A 14,320-nucleotide genomic window follows, 5' to 3' on the forward strand; every position below is an offset into this window, starting at 1 on the left:
GTGACGTACCTAATCGACTTTTTAAAGTCAAAGATTATGACATCACTTCTGAAGCTCGAGTGATCTCTTGATGCATAGTAAAGGTCACAGATCTCCAAACAAATGGAAGTAATAGATGTTATTTCGATTTTTGTAGGTGTGCCACCCAACGGTTTCACAGTTCCACGTTAATAGGTGATCCTACACTACAAACCCTACCCATGCACTTACTCCTCCCGCCTTTCCCATTCGCATCCAGGACTACTCATATACCAACTAGTATGCCCACAGAGAATCCATGTCCTCTCCTACTCCTCTGTGAACCTTGTCCCCTATATCAATTCCCCATGCAGATCTGTCACCTAGACACACTTACATGCCACTGAAAAACAAGACATGGTATATCTTCCAAACGTGATGAAACGCCGAGATTAGGGGTAAACATTCACCAACTTCAGTGTCATACTGCCCATAGACTCTACCAGATACTGGAACTCATTTCACGCTCTTACTAGCAACAGTTCTGCGCCTTCCTACCGCCTGATGGGCAGTAATAAATCCCTGCCTCACAACCTAACCAAAACCACCCATTTCGCATCCTGCCTCTCTGACACCTTCACCATCTGTGACCAAACTCACTTCAATTACTCAATACTCACAACAGCCCGTGAGTGTACTAGCACCTGTTCCCACCCCTTGCTCCTAGCTTGCAGTAGCTCGACATCGTCTCACTGACAGAACTCAGTACTCCCAAAACAACCCAAGACTTTCAATAAATACTCCATAACAAACGCAATAACGCTCCAAGTCAGTACTGTGTAATATACATGAACCTGAAAGAAGGCCCCCTCGCCTTCTTATAAATGGTAGCCACAGTTTACAATATTATCCTTCGCATTGGTTTTTATCTAGAACCTGCCGGCCGCGGTGGTCTCGCGGTTCTAGGCGCGCAGTCAGGAACCGTGCGACTGCTACGGTCGCAGGTTCGAATCCTGCCTCGGGCATGGGTGTGTGTGATGTCCTTAGGTTAGTTAGGTTTAAGTAGTTCTAAGTTCTAGGGGACTGATGACCACAGCAGTTGAGTCCCATAGTGCTCAGAGCCATTTGAACCATTTTTTGAGCCATTTATCTAGAACCGTGGAAAACATCCTAAAACCCCCTTTTTGTCAAACTTGACAAACCCGCCTGTGACGTCTCCTCCTACTGACCCATTAGCTTCACCTCTATTTTAAGCAACACTTTTGTTGACATCCTGCCCTGACGCATCCATGAACACCTACAACAAAACTGCCCGTTCCTGACTATCAGTGTGGCTTTCGTCCCCATTTCTCCTATGATGACCAATTCCTGTACCTTACTCATCCCCTGTGACAACGAATCAACAATCACAAATCCGCCATTATTTTCCCCTCGACATGGGAAAAAGCGTATGACCGAGTATGGCATTCCGGCCTCTTCTTTAACCCTAAACCTACGCCCTTCGCATTAATTATGTCCGTATTACTGCTTCCTTTGTGTCACAGTCAACAATACTAATACCAGTATCTTCCATCTCACTACAAGCATGACCCAAAGCTATGTCTTCTTTCACCTCCTGTATGTCGTCTATACACCGATATGCGAAAACCCTCTCTTTATGTAGATCCCCTTCACTGTGCCGATTACACTGACTTCCTCGCACTCTGTCTAACCCTGAAGACTCTGAACGAACCCTCCAGCTCCATCTCTATTAGTTGAGTTCCTGATTCCACCACTGACCCCTCAAATTCAACCCTACCACAACCCGGGCAAAAATTATGGGCCGAACCATCCAAAATATCCTATCCCACAACTTTTACCTTAAAATTTGCGACTGTCCTATCCAGTTAACACATTAAAATACATCAGACTAATACCAGATCGCCAACATGGAAACGCCATCTGCTAATAATTTAGTAGTAGTCCCACAATACACTAAAACTAGCTAAACATGGGGATATCAATCTTCCACGATTCTCCATAACTATAAATCCTTGATCTGTCCCACTCTGCTATATAAATGTGGTATGGACTTCTACTCCTTCCTTCTTTCATCAAGCCGTGCATATCCTCAAATATCATGCACGCCAACATAGCCTTTCGGATCTTCATATCTTCCCTGACCTGAATCCTCTACCAAGTTATAAAATTACCTGCTCTACTCTTCCATCACCTCCAAGTACACTATGTGACCCATGAACTCGATATCAATCCCTGGTAGTTTCCTCCTGCTCTCTGATACTGTTACTCTGCCATGTCACTACAACCACATTCCCCCACACCACACCTCCACACATGACACATCCTCTCCCAAAGAAATGTTAATAGTCTTCCCTTACCTGACCGTGAGATCTGCCCTGATTATACCCATCCTACCAGATCTAGGAGAACCCACCCCTCCTCCCCTTCTCAAGTCTTCCTTCCTATCCCCTTTCCGCTCCCCCACCACCCTCCCTACTTCCACATCCTATGGTTTGCTTCAGAAATGCATCCCTCTTCACTCTCCCAAATCCTACGTCCAAACATTTACCCACACATGCCCCCTCCAGTACACTGCTCGGAATGCTTACATCCCATGACGATCCTTATCCCGGGCAGTTTACATCCACTCATCACTTCACTCATCTATATACCTAATTTAATCAATAAACAAATCAGCTTTTTATCTTCTAACGTGTGAAACTAACCATCTGTCTTTTTACTGTGTAAAATAATCAATTACTTTTACCACTGTTTACAGTTTTGTAGTATGTTATTAGCTTTCTTTAATTGTTTGGCTGTAGAGTGGTGAACTGTATCCACATACTGCGAATATGGGTTCAAGGTAATGAAATAACAATAAAGGGAAAAGGAGTATACATTGCAATTGACGGAAAAACGCACAAAGCATCATACTCTCGCTTTTGAAACAGTCAACAGTGCAGCACAACAAAATAAGAAAATACGTGATGAAGTTGCTACCTCATAAATATAGGATATGTCTATTTACCAAAGTCTAATTTGAGTAACATAGTTCAGTTATATAAAAGTGTATGTATATGTCATAATACAGTTCCAGATTGCTTAAAATATTATCATGATACATATGAAAACTCATTACACCGTATTATGGTCCACTGCTAAAACAGATTACAAGACCCAAGATATACACTAAAGATAAAATGAAATACAGAAGATAAAATGAAATTACAAAAACAAAATGGACATGAGTGCAGCTGATTCTCTCTTGTTACCATGTATAAGAACTGCATTGTAACACAGAACATCTTGGACACTTAGAAAACTTGTTAGACAGCATTTATGAAAAGCTGGTATAATACATCACCCAAGACCAGAGATTCTAAAATACGTAAGATAAAGATAAAATAAAAGTAGGTGCACATACCGTTCTCCAATGTTATTAATGAAAAATGACGTGATTACTACACACGTTACTAAAATTAAGGGACATACGTCTGTGTACTAAATATTATGGTAAAAATCCTACATCAGATGGGAAAATGTAAGATTACTGTAGCCATGTTCTCTATGAGCACTCAAGTCACTGTAGGACCTTTAGTGCAGATAACATATGCACACTGTGCAACAAAATTGACGTATCACACCCCGTAATTGTCTCCCATTCCGACGCATAACTTTGAAATTAGCTTCACAGGTGCGAATCATAGCGCCCTGCTTGTAATGGTGCAAAAGCGTGGCACCCTGCTTGTAATGGTGCATGAACATGGCGCCTTGCGAGGTTACCCTCGGGCTCGACGGTGCTTCAAACAGCAAGGTATAACCACTTGCAAAAAAAAAGTCCACAACTCTGAAGTTTATGTGAGCTGTAAGGTGCGCCAGTGATATCATATTGGCACCAAATTTTATCACAATTCTGTCCAACGCTACCATGGGCTTATCACACGATAACAACGTCGTTACACACTCTCTTACAAACATTTCACCCCTTATTTTGACTACTGTGCGATGGAGGTCAGAACCACGAATCACTGCATTTAAATCACGTGGTTATCTTATGGCTGGCCGAGGAAAACATTTCAGATACATGCCGTTTACAATCAACACGAAAAGGCCTCGGGATGGCATAAGGGGCGTCAATGAAACCGTCTCTTCGCTTGGCTCGTTGATTCCCACACATTTCGCGCTAGCACACGAGAGTTTGCAGAGCGGTGAGCAACCGGACGCCCTGCTTGACAACGTTTCACACTGTTCCCACTCCAGGGTATTTCAGACCTACTTTAAGAACATCGTGGAGCAGCAGCTCAAAAGAAAGTGATATGAATCCATTGGATTATACTGTGACCGGAATTTTGGTCCGGTGTACAGAGTGGAGCCACTAGCATCTATTCAAAACCATTCGACGATATCTGAAAGTGATCGAGTGCAACAAAGTGTGTTTATGTTTTTTCAACCCTCCTGTTAGGTGCTCTTCTGTGGCTTGATCACGGGAGATGGAGGGTACAAGCATGTGCTTGAATAAAACGTTAAAGGGTCCCTCGAAGACCCCTCAGTTCGGCAGTAACCTCGGTTCCAACCATGCACCTTTCATGAGCACGTTACAAATCTACATGTCACAAATATCGACAGCCATTCAGCTTAGGGGCTGCTCTAATGCGTGGAGGCAGGTTAACGCCATGTAAGGGGTATCAAAGGGGATGGCTCACCCACAGGCGCTAGAACAGCCTTGAAGTTGAATGTGTAGCGAAGTTTCTGACTGGTACCTTTCAACACGCTGAACAAAAGTGTCTGGGTGGTACTGAGGGTGTTGCTGAACTGAAAGATCTTAGAGGGTGTGTTTGCCGTTTATTCACGCACATGATAATGTTACATCCCCTCCCCCCCCCCCCCCCCTCCATCCATGATCGCGCCACAGGAGGGTGCCGAACAAGAGGGCTGAAAATGCGTAAACATCCTATGCTGCTTTGGATCACTTTCAGATTTCCTCGAATGATTTTCAATTGTTTCTAGTGGTTCAGTCCCGTACCGTATACAGGAGGAAAAACTGCGGTCACACTACAGTGCAAAGAATTTAGATCACGTTTTATGGAGTTACAGCGCCATGACGTCCTTAGAGTAAGTCTGAAACGTCCTGGGGTGGCAGCAACGCTGTTAAGAAAGTCATCCTATTGCTCATCGAACTGCAGACTGTCGTGTTCGACTTCGTAATGTACGAATCAACGCCCCAAGGGACGGGGCGGTTTCATTGACGCCTTTTATGCCACCCCCTGACGCCTCTCCGTGTCGATTGCGAGCTCTGGTGTGCCTGAAATGTTTTCTCAGTTAAGTAGCTCCTCAATTGGCGCCACAAGGGCTGAGTGCAGCCCGCTTGCCAGCATCGCTCGACAAGCATGGATGGTCACCCGACAGCGCTTAACTTCGGTAATCTTAAGGGGACCGATGTCACCACTACGGCAAGGCCACTGGCATAACAGTTACTAGTAGCGTCATATGAGCAGATATTCTCAAGTTTCAACGAGCTCGTCGCTCGTTGGTTGTCATTTTATAGCCGTAGCTCCGTAATTGTGCATTTCCTGCCTGACGATTTGATCAGTTCGAAGTCTGCTACCCTTTTATGAACCTATAATCAAGTTGTTTCCCTCCCCACTACAAAACAAAATATCGCTATTTGCTATCCATCCTAGTTTCGCTGTTTTAATAAGCATCAGTATGAATAAATTTATTTCACCTAATAAGATTAGGGCATTAAAGCTTTCTCTTAAATCTAAGCAGACATTCTTACTGACTTAACATTACGATATGCATTGTACATAAACAGAGTACAACAGTAGTAGTAGTAATAAATATAATAGTGATAGTAATACAATCTCAATGATAATAAATGTAGTACCGGATATGTTGCATTTCAGAAATTTTTAGATCGTGTTAACGATTTTCCAAATGAAGTTCTTGTTGAGTGTGAATAGTAACACCTAACACTAATATATAACAGTAGTACGAAGTAATCAAATGTGCAAAAGAGGTTGTTGGGGTGAAGTTAGCAAACGGAATGGACAAAACAAAACAGAAATGGATAGGGATGAAGAAAGTACAGAGATACTTATACGTTGTTGGGACGAAGAAATACAGTTGTGATATACGACGAAGAAACAGACGTATATAATGGCATTTAAGGATTTCATTCCCTCTTGAATGGAAAGTGCTTTAGTAAAAAACACAAATTACTGGGTAGTTAGTCCCAGAATTGTGTGTCTCAACTGCAACAGACTGTTTTAGTGTTGTGCGTTGGCAGAGTCAAGATTTTGATTTACCAGCTCTTACATTTCGTAAGGTATTAGTGATATGTATTTTATATGCGAGGAGAGGTAATGAGGAAACAGTGACTAAGAAATCGACGGAGAGTAATAGAAATGTTGGAGGTACATTAAAAGTGAGGCTCCAAGTTATAAGACTTTCCTTCTTCTGCTGGCCGCAGACTGCGGCTCCAATTTCTAGAGGCACATTCACCAATCAGAAGATTTTGCCAAAAAATCGTATTCAGTGGAAAGGTGACCGACTTGTGGTCCACGATCTCGAAGGAAGACAATATTCATTTCATCCTAAGTACAATCTCGTTTTGCAGCCAATGAAGGGACCACATAATCGAATACTGTGCGCAGGATTCACGAAGCACTCTTGTGCACTGTTCCGGCGTAACAACAAGCGACGGCTCGAAGATAAAGAACGCAAGAGCAGAGAAGTATGCGAGACGACGTCAGCTAGCAGTTCGCTCACTAGAACCGCACCACGACAGGAGCGACCTCTGGCCGAAGAGAGTTTAAGCGCCGCTCCTGCCAGCTTCGGCTGGAGAGTAGAAGACGGACATTAGCAGACTGGAGAGCACTACGATAGCTGTTGTTAGCGATCCATATGAACTGTGTGACAAACTTGCATGGACATTGTATATAGTGAAGAACATTGGTTATTCGTATGTCTCTCATCACTTGCGACTCCGTTGTAAACCAATGGTAAATGTTGTTAGTCTACTTTATTGTAATAAAAACCATTAATGTGATTTGTTTGAACTGTTGAACAGCTACTCGTGAAAGCAGCATCCCTTAGGTACTCTATAAGAGACGAGTGGGCAGGACCCCACATTGGCGACGAGTTATACGACGACCCCAGTTCCATGGCGGCCATGGACTTTTTTGTAATTGGCTGGCGCCTTAGTTCTCTCTTATCTTTAATTTGCAAGGGCGTTTACTTGCTTTAACAGTCTCTTTTGCTAATTAGTGTTTTCAGTTGGGCATTGCAGAACATTTATTTGCTTTTGTACTTATTTTGCTTGCTTGGCTTGTCTGTATGTTTCATTTGTCTCTTCCAACATGCGCACCCTGCCTATCCGGCCCCGTGCTCAGGTGCAACAGCCGCAAGCGTTAGATGCCAGATGCAGCAAGTCTCCACCACGATCAACACGGTGGATCAGCTACTAGCCAACGCTGATCGCCCGACGGAACAAGCACCACCTGCTGTAGCTGCTATACCACCTTTTCGACAGTTTCGTGAACAAGAAGATGAATGGCTCGAGTGGTTGTCCCAATTTGAACCCCACATCCTCGACCACAAAGTACCAGGTACTGTGAAACTTCCCTACCTGTTACCAACAGTAGGAAGTGCAATGTTCCGCCTAATCAAAAAACTTTTTCCTAATGCCACTCCGAGTGAACTCACGTATGAACAAGTTATCGCTTCGCTTACTATTATGACCAAAAAGTGAATGTGGTGGCAGCTAGATATCAGTTCTTTAATTGCAAAAAACAGTCAGAACAAACTTACCCCGAGTGGGTAACAGGTTTTCAGGGTGTGACAAGGAAACGCAAATTCTAATGTACTTGCGGTGCTTTATATTCAGATGTTACGTAGCGTGATGCGATTGTGTACAGTGTACCTGATGTCAACCTCAGACGATAGATTTTGAAACAGTACGCTCCATCATTTCGGCAGGTAGTGCAAATCTTAGATCAGTACGATTACGGTGCCCTGTCGGCTGATAAATTTGAGCAGCCAGCTATATGTTGGATAGAGTCCCATGTTTGTGATCGGCCAGTTCACGCAGTCTTGCCCTCGGTGTTAGTCACGGCACGAAGCCAATACTGCGCATCCCGACAAGCTCAGTGTTACACTTGTGGTAGGAAAGGACATGTACAATCCGTATGTTTGCAACGGAACAAACATAAGAATTCGTCCCACTCACAAAAATCTCGTCACACGGCCCATGTCATTAATGCAGTTATTCAAAGTCTTCAACAGGCATTCGCAAAACTGCCACATGAGCAGTTTCTTCAGTGATACGCCAGTCAAACAAACTTTTTGTTGAGTCATTTTTATAAAGGGAGACATGTGAAATTTGAGTTGGACACCGGTGCCTCTGTCACATTGCTAAATCATCACACATATGAACTGTTAGGTTCCCCACGCCTGTCTAAATCTAGCACGCACCTGATGTCTTATAATGGAAACGACATTCCCGTTCTCGGAATATGTACTTATTAGCCTGCCATGTATCGTTCGCATATGTGAACAGTGACTTTTACAGTGCTACAGTGCAGCAATCTCGCGATGGTGAGAACATATTTGGTCTAGATTCTTTTGATTTTTTTGGCTTTAATATTCAGTGTGGGGTCCTGCCCACTCGTCTCTTATAGTGTATCTAAAGGATGCAGCGTTCTCGGAATGCTATACATCAGTTCAAGCAAATAACATTAATAGTTTTTATTACAAAAGAGAAGATTCAAAGTATTTAACTGGTATTTACAACAAGTGTCGCAAGCGATCCGTGAATCTGGGGGACGAGACACTGAAAGATCATCGTGCACACGACAGAGGCGAAGTTGATTTTGATGTCGGCGCTGCATTCCATCTGGACCTGAAATAAAATACATGGAAGCGCCAAGTAGACGGACAATCCCGCCTCGCACTCACGGTCTGCTGCCGCTAAAATCCCTGTAAAAGACAACGTTATCCGGAGCGAAGCGATACTTGCTGCCTGTCTTTATCACCAATTCTGTGTGAAAGCACTGCACCGATTCCTTAACAGGAAGCGTCAACTTGTAAGACATATGGCTTGTCAGGATCAAAGTGAACTAAGCATCGATCACTGAGCAATGAATCTTTAAGTTTCTGGAAATCTACTTGGCACTCATCTGTCCAAACAAAGGGGACATCCTCGCGACGCAAGCTATGTAATGGATCCGCGATTTGCGCAGCATTCGGTATGAATCGGATATAATAGTTTATTTTCCCTAAGACTGACCGCAATTCTGGAACATTGCGAAGAACTGGCATATCTCGTATGGCCAACAAATGCGACTGAAGAGGATGTGCTCCTTGACTGCTTATGAGATGACCTAGATACTGCAACTCAGGTTTATAAAAATCATACTTGTCCAGTCTACACTTTAGCCTTGCGCCAGTTAACACACGAACCTGCTACGACAATATCGTCCAAGTAGTTTGAACCGTTTCACACTTGTGCAGTCAGCTATTCCTAATACCAATGGAAAATGGCGGATGCGGAAGCACTGCCGAAAGGCAAACGCAAATATTTAAACAAGTCAAAATGAGTATTCACTACACATACTTTTTGAGATTCTTCATCGAGCGGTATTTGAAGGTTCGCATCGCACAAATCAATTTCTGGGAAGTAGTGTCCAGCGCCCAATCTGTCCATAAGACCCTCTGGGTGTGGCAATAGGTATGTAACAATTACAGTCTGTGGGTTGACTGCAGACTTCAAGTCAACACAGAGGCGAATGTGACCTGAAGGTTTTTTTGAGCAGAACCAGTGGACTTGCCGATTCGCTAGCTGATATGTGCGCAATAACTCCGCTGTCTTGCTATTCTTTACGTTCAGCTGCGACTTTGTCCTCTAATGCAAAGGGACCAGTTCTGGCCCGGAATAATTTCGGCTGAGCATTGTCTTTCAGAGTAATACGTGCAACAACGTTGTTAGTCTTGCCTAAGCCTGCAGAAAAGAGTTCTGGGAATTCTTTTAACAAGCTAACTACACTGTCTTTTGCATGGAATGCAGACACTGACAACACGTTGTCCTGACTATTCTGCGCAACCACAAGCGCCAGAACGAAGATAAAGGACGCAAGAGAAGAGAAAGCGGTGAAACGACATCGACCAATGGTGCGCTGATTAGGATCGTACCACGACAGGAGCGGCCTCTATAAGAGGAGAATATAGGCGCTGGTCCTGCCAGCCTCGGCCGCTCAGTATCGGCTCAGTATTCGCAGAGTATTAGGACAGTACACAGACAGGCCTAGCAGAGAGTTCTACGATAGCTGTTATTAGTGATCCACAGATTGCTTATTTGTCCAAACAATTGCTTATAGAGAAGAACATTATTGTTTGCATGTCGCCGATCGCTTGCGACACTATTGTAAACCAAAGTTAAGTATTGTCAATCTACGCTATTGTAATAAAAACCATTAATGTGATTTGTTTCAATTGTTGTATACATATCTGTGAAAGCAGCATCCTTTAGGCGCCCTATAAGAGACAAGTAGGCAGGATCCCTCATGCACTATCTGCGTATGCACCGCTCTTCAGAAAATTGTGTCTTGGCAACGGTTTTCATTTGGTGAGAACTCAGAATCTCCTTCCAACTATCAAACATCCGAGACAGGAATATCTTCATATCAGATAGAATCTCCATAAGCATGTATCATTCATTCTGCAAGACAATAATCAGCAATAAAGGGCTCAGGCTGTGGTCAAATATTTTGTGAAAAACCTAGACCTTCCAACATTAATGCAGACATGTGAAGTCGAATGATTGTGAGAGATGTGCTGTTGCTTGTAGTTCTTTCTTTGTGATCCTTGGGCAGCTTAAATTAAGTTTGAAGTAATAAGAGTATTTACGTCTTTCAGAGGTCATCGAAACCAAACTGACATTTCCATTACTGTATTTAGAAAATTATGATAGGTACAGTTCATTTCTTGTCCAGAAGTTAGTTATAATGTTTTGTCTACGTTCTGTCACTGTATTGTTTCTGTTTCGTGATATTCGTCACACACCTACTTGAACTGTCATTACGTTAACGTACAAAAATCGTTGCAAATTTTGCAGTTATTCTCGGAGATAATTTCTTTGATTTACTTTTCCCAATTACTTGAAAATTCTGTTACATCTCTGCGTATATAATTTTCATTCTACGATTTAAGAAGTTAGGAGTGGATTTTCGTAGCAGGCGTTACTACGAGATCGCTTATGACTCGTTGGAGTATCAGATCTGTTGACATGGATGCCACGTTTTAGTACTTGGAGCTACAGTGGTCAACCGCAGTGGTAAAATTCTAATCCATCGATTCCTCTATTTATGTTTGTTTAATGTGTTAGCCGGAAAATTTGTTTCCTGTTTAAGTTCATTGAAGGTAACCCAAACATTATGCTGATATCACTGCCTCACCAACGCACATAGACGGGACAATAATCGTTGCTATCACAAAGAGTGTTAATAGAGTCATATGGGTTTAAAATAGGATACGGCGACAGTGGGCTCGTATTCGGGAAGAAAGATGTTCAGATCCGCTTCCAGGGGCGCAGATTTAGATTATTCTATGGATTTACTGGATAGCTTTAGAACTAGTATGTTCCTTCGAAAAGTAAACGATCCACGTATATATCTGACTTACCCCCATCCGAGCTTGTGCTACGTCTCAAATGGCATCAGTAGTTTTATCATGAGCAAAATATTCAGAATTTTGTCATTGAAACCTAAACATTAACAGACAAAAGGTAATCGGTTTGTGATTTTTGAAATTGATCGCCTAGATTTTCTTAATAATAATAGTATATGATATTAAAAAATAGGTTTCACCAGAAGCAAGTACACAAGGATGAAGGGAATGTTATTTTCCAGTTAATAACGAAAGTAGAACGTCGTTCGATATCAGTAGAATAAAACTGACGATTTTCTACTAGCTGCGTTTAGTTAGGAATACTGGTAACCCCAATTCTAGCGTAATCTCCTGAAAAGGGCCTTGACTTTATTATTCACCGCACCTGTTAATACAACGCATATTATTGGCTCAACGTGACCAACATACACTGCATAACATGCAGCTTCAAAATCAAGAGGGACTAATACTGGATTGCTATACTTTCTCAGGTGTTATTAGGATTCCCTCGAAAACCGATATCGTTATTTCCGTTTGTAATAACCCCGTCAGTGGACACGATCGACAACAGGTCAAAGGCAGTACGGTTAGCGTCTGTCAGACACCACCAGACGCGTGACTGCTGAGTCACGTGGGCGCAGCCGATATGAGCTTGGGCTCAGGCGAGCTGCCGCGTGCCAGTCTTATATAGGGTGTTCGGAAATTCCCGTTACAGACTTCTAGAACTTGTAGAGGGGAGTGAGTACAGAAAAGTTTGAATATTAACCCATGTCCGGACGCGTACCGTTCCCTTTCTACGATGGTTTTAAGTGAGATGTGTAACACGTTAACTGATACTGCGGGAAAGAGAAAATATTAAGTAAATTGATGGTGGCTGGAGGAGAAAGGAAAGGAAGGTGTTGGACCGGGACTGGAACTCCTGCTCACTAGGCAGTTTCGATAACAACTGCGTCATCCGGGCACAGTGTACATCTCAACTGCACCGACTACCTCGACATGTTCCCTGGTCTAACCACATTCCCAACTAGCGCCACCTATCAGCAGTTCCTGTCCATTTCCCACACGCTCACTAATTTTCCACTCCCGTCGGGGGTGTAAAGATATTGAGTATCCGCAATGAAGGTTGTAGATTCATTGCCCATCGAGACGAATCAGTTATATGAAAGTGTGGTGTCCGTTCTTTCGGACATGTCCGTAACAACTTACGTCACTCATTCATATAATAGGGAAGAGAAAACTCTCAGAGCTGCTAGTCCTGGTATTAAGTAGGACAGACGGGATGACGTGAACTACGTCAGACGCTCAACTGATGTCACATAACGTCGGCCTTGTTGCGAAACCTAGATTCATTGCCCATCGAGACGAATAAGTTATATGAACGTGTGGTGTCCGTTCTTTCGGACATGTCCGAAACAACTTACATCACACATTCATATAACAGGGAAGAGAAAAGTCTGAGAGCTCCTTGTCCTGGTATTCAGTAGGATAGACGGGATGACGTGTGATACGTCAAACCCTCAACTGATGTCACATAACGTCGGCCTTGTTGCGAAACCTAGAGGCAGAGGAAGATTTGCTGGAACGAGTTCTGATCGCTGCACTAGAAACTGAAGACACACCAACGGGATGGAAAGTGTGTACCAGAATATGCTTCGTAGGTACTATGTCTGTGGCTGGTGGCCACATCGAGCCGCTGTTGTAATGCATCAGTACTGTTCTCTGCATACAGTATGCTGGGTGTTAATACAAAAAAAGTGCTCAAGTGGTAAATGGATGCTTCGTTATGTTTCCTTTCGAACTGTTATCTAATAATTGTACTGCGTCACGTCTAATTCAGTTCCTCAAGCAGAAGCGGATGAGTTAAACATCTGAATTAAAAACGGTCGTAGAATTGATATGGTATGTTTCAGGAATTGGGTTTCTGTTCAAAATATTTCGTACTCACCCCTCCCCCTCCTTCGAGTCTTCTAAGTCTGAAACGGGAATATCTGAACACCATATATAGCAATCCCTATGTGAAGATGCGAATCACAAATAACTCCTCTACACATACGACAATGTACAGGACCTTGAATTGCTGATTATCGTGCTGTGTGGCTACTTAAAGCTTCGCTCACAACAAACTCGCCTTTGTTTGCAGCTAACCTGTTTGTATCAGGCGGAGGAACTTCATTGAGGACAGAGATCTACCCTGCCATGTTATCGGAGACACATTCGCAACCAGTGCTATCGACCCATAGTATATGGAACTTTCGCAGCAACAGATTATCACCTACACCATTTATCTAAATCAGGAACAGCAGAAGGGTCTATGACACTACCTTGCGGAACGCCAGGTATCACTTCTGTTCTACTCGGTGATTTACCGTCTATCACTACGAACTGTGACCTCTCTGAGAGGAAATGACGAGTCCAGTCACACAACAGAGACGATAATCCATATGCACGGAATTTGATTAATAGTCGCTTGTGAGGCACGGTATCAAAAGCCTTTTGGAAATCTACGAATATGGAATCGATCGGAGATCCCTTGTCGACAGCACTCATTACTTCACGGGAATAAAGAGCTAGCTGTGTTGCACGGGAACGATATTTTCTGAATCAGTGTTGGTTATGTATCAATAAGTCATTTTCGTCAAGGTGTTTCATAAAGTTCGAGTACGGTAGATGCTCCAAAATCCTACTGCACGTTGAGGTC

The sequence above is a fragment of the Schistocerca americana genome, chromosome X (assembly GCF_021461395.2).
Source record: "Schistocerca americana isolate TAMUIC-IGC-003095 chromosome X, iqSchAmer2.1, whole genome shotgun sequence".
NCBI classification, from domain to species: domain Eukaryota; kingdom Metazoa; phylum Arthropoda; class Insecta; order Orthoptera; family Acrididae; genus Schistocerca; species Schistocerca americana.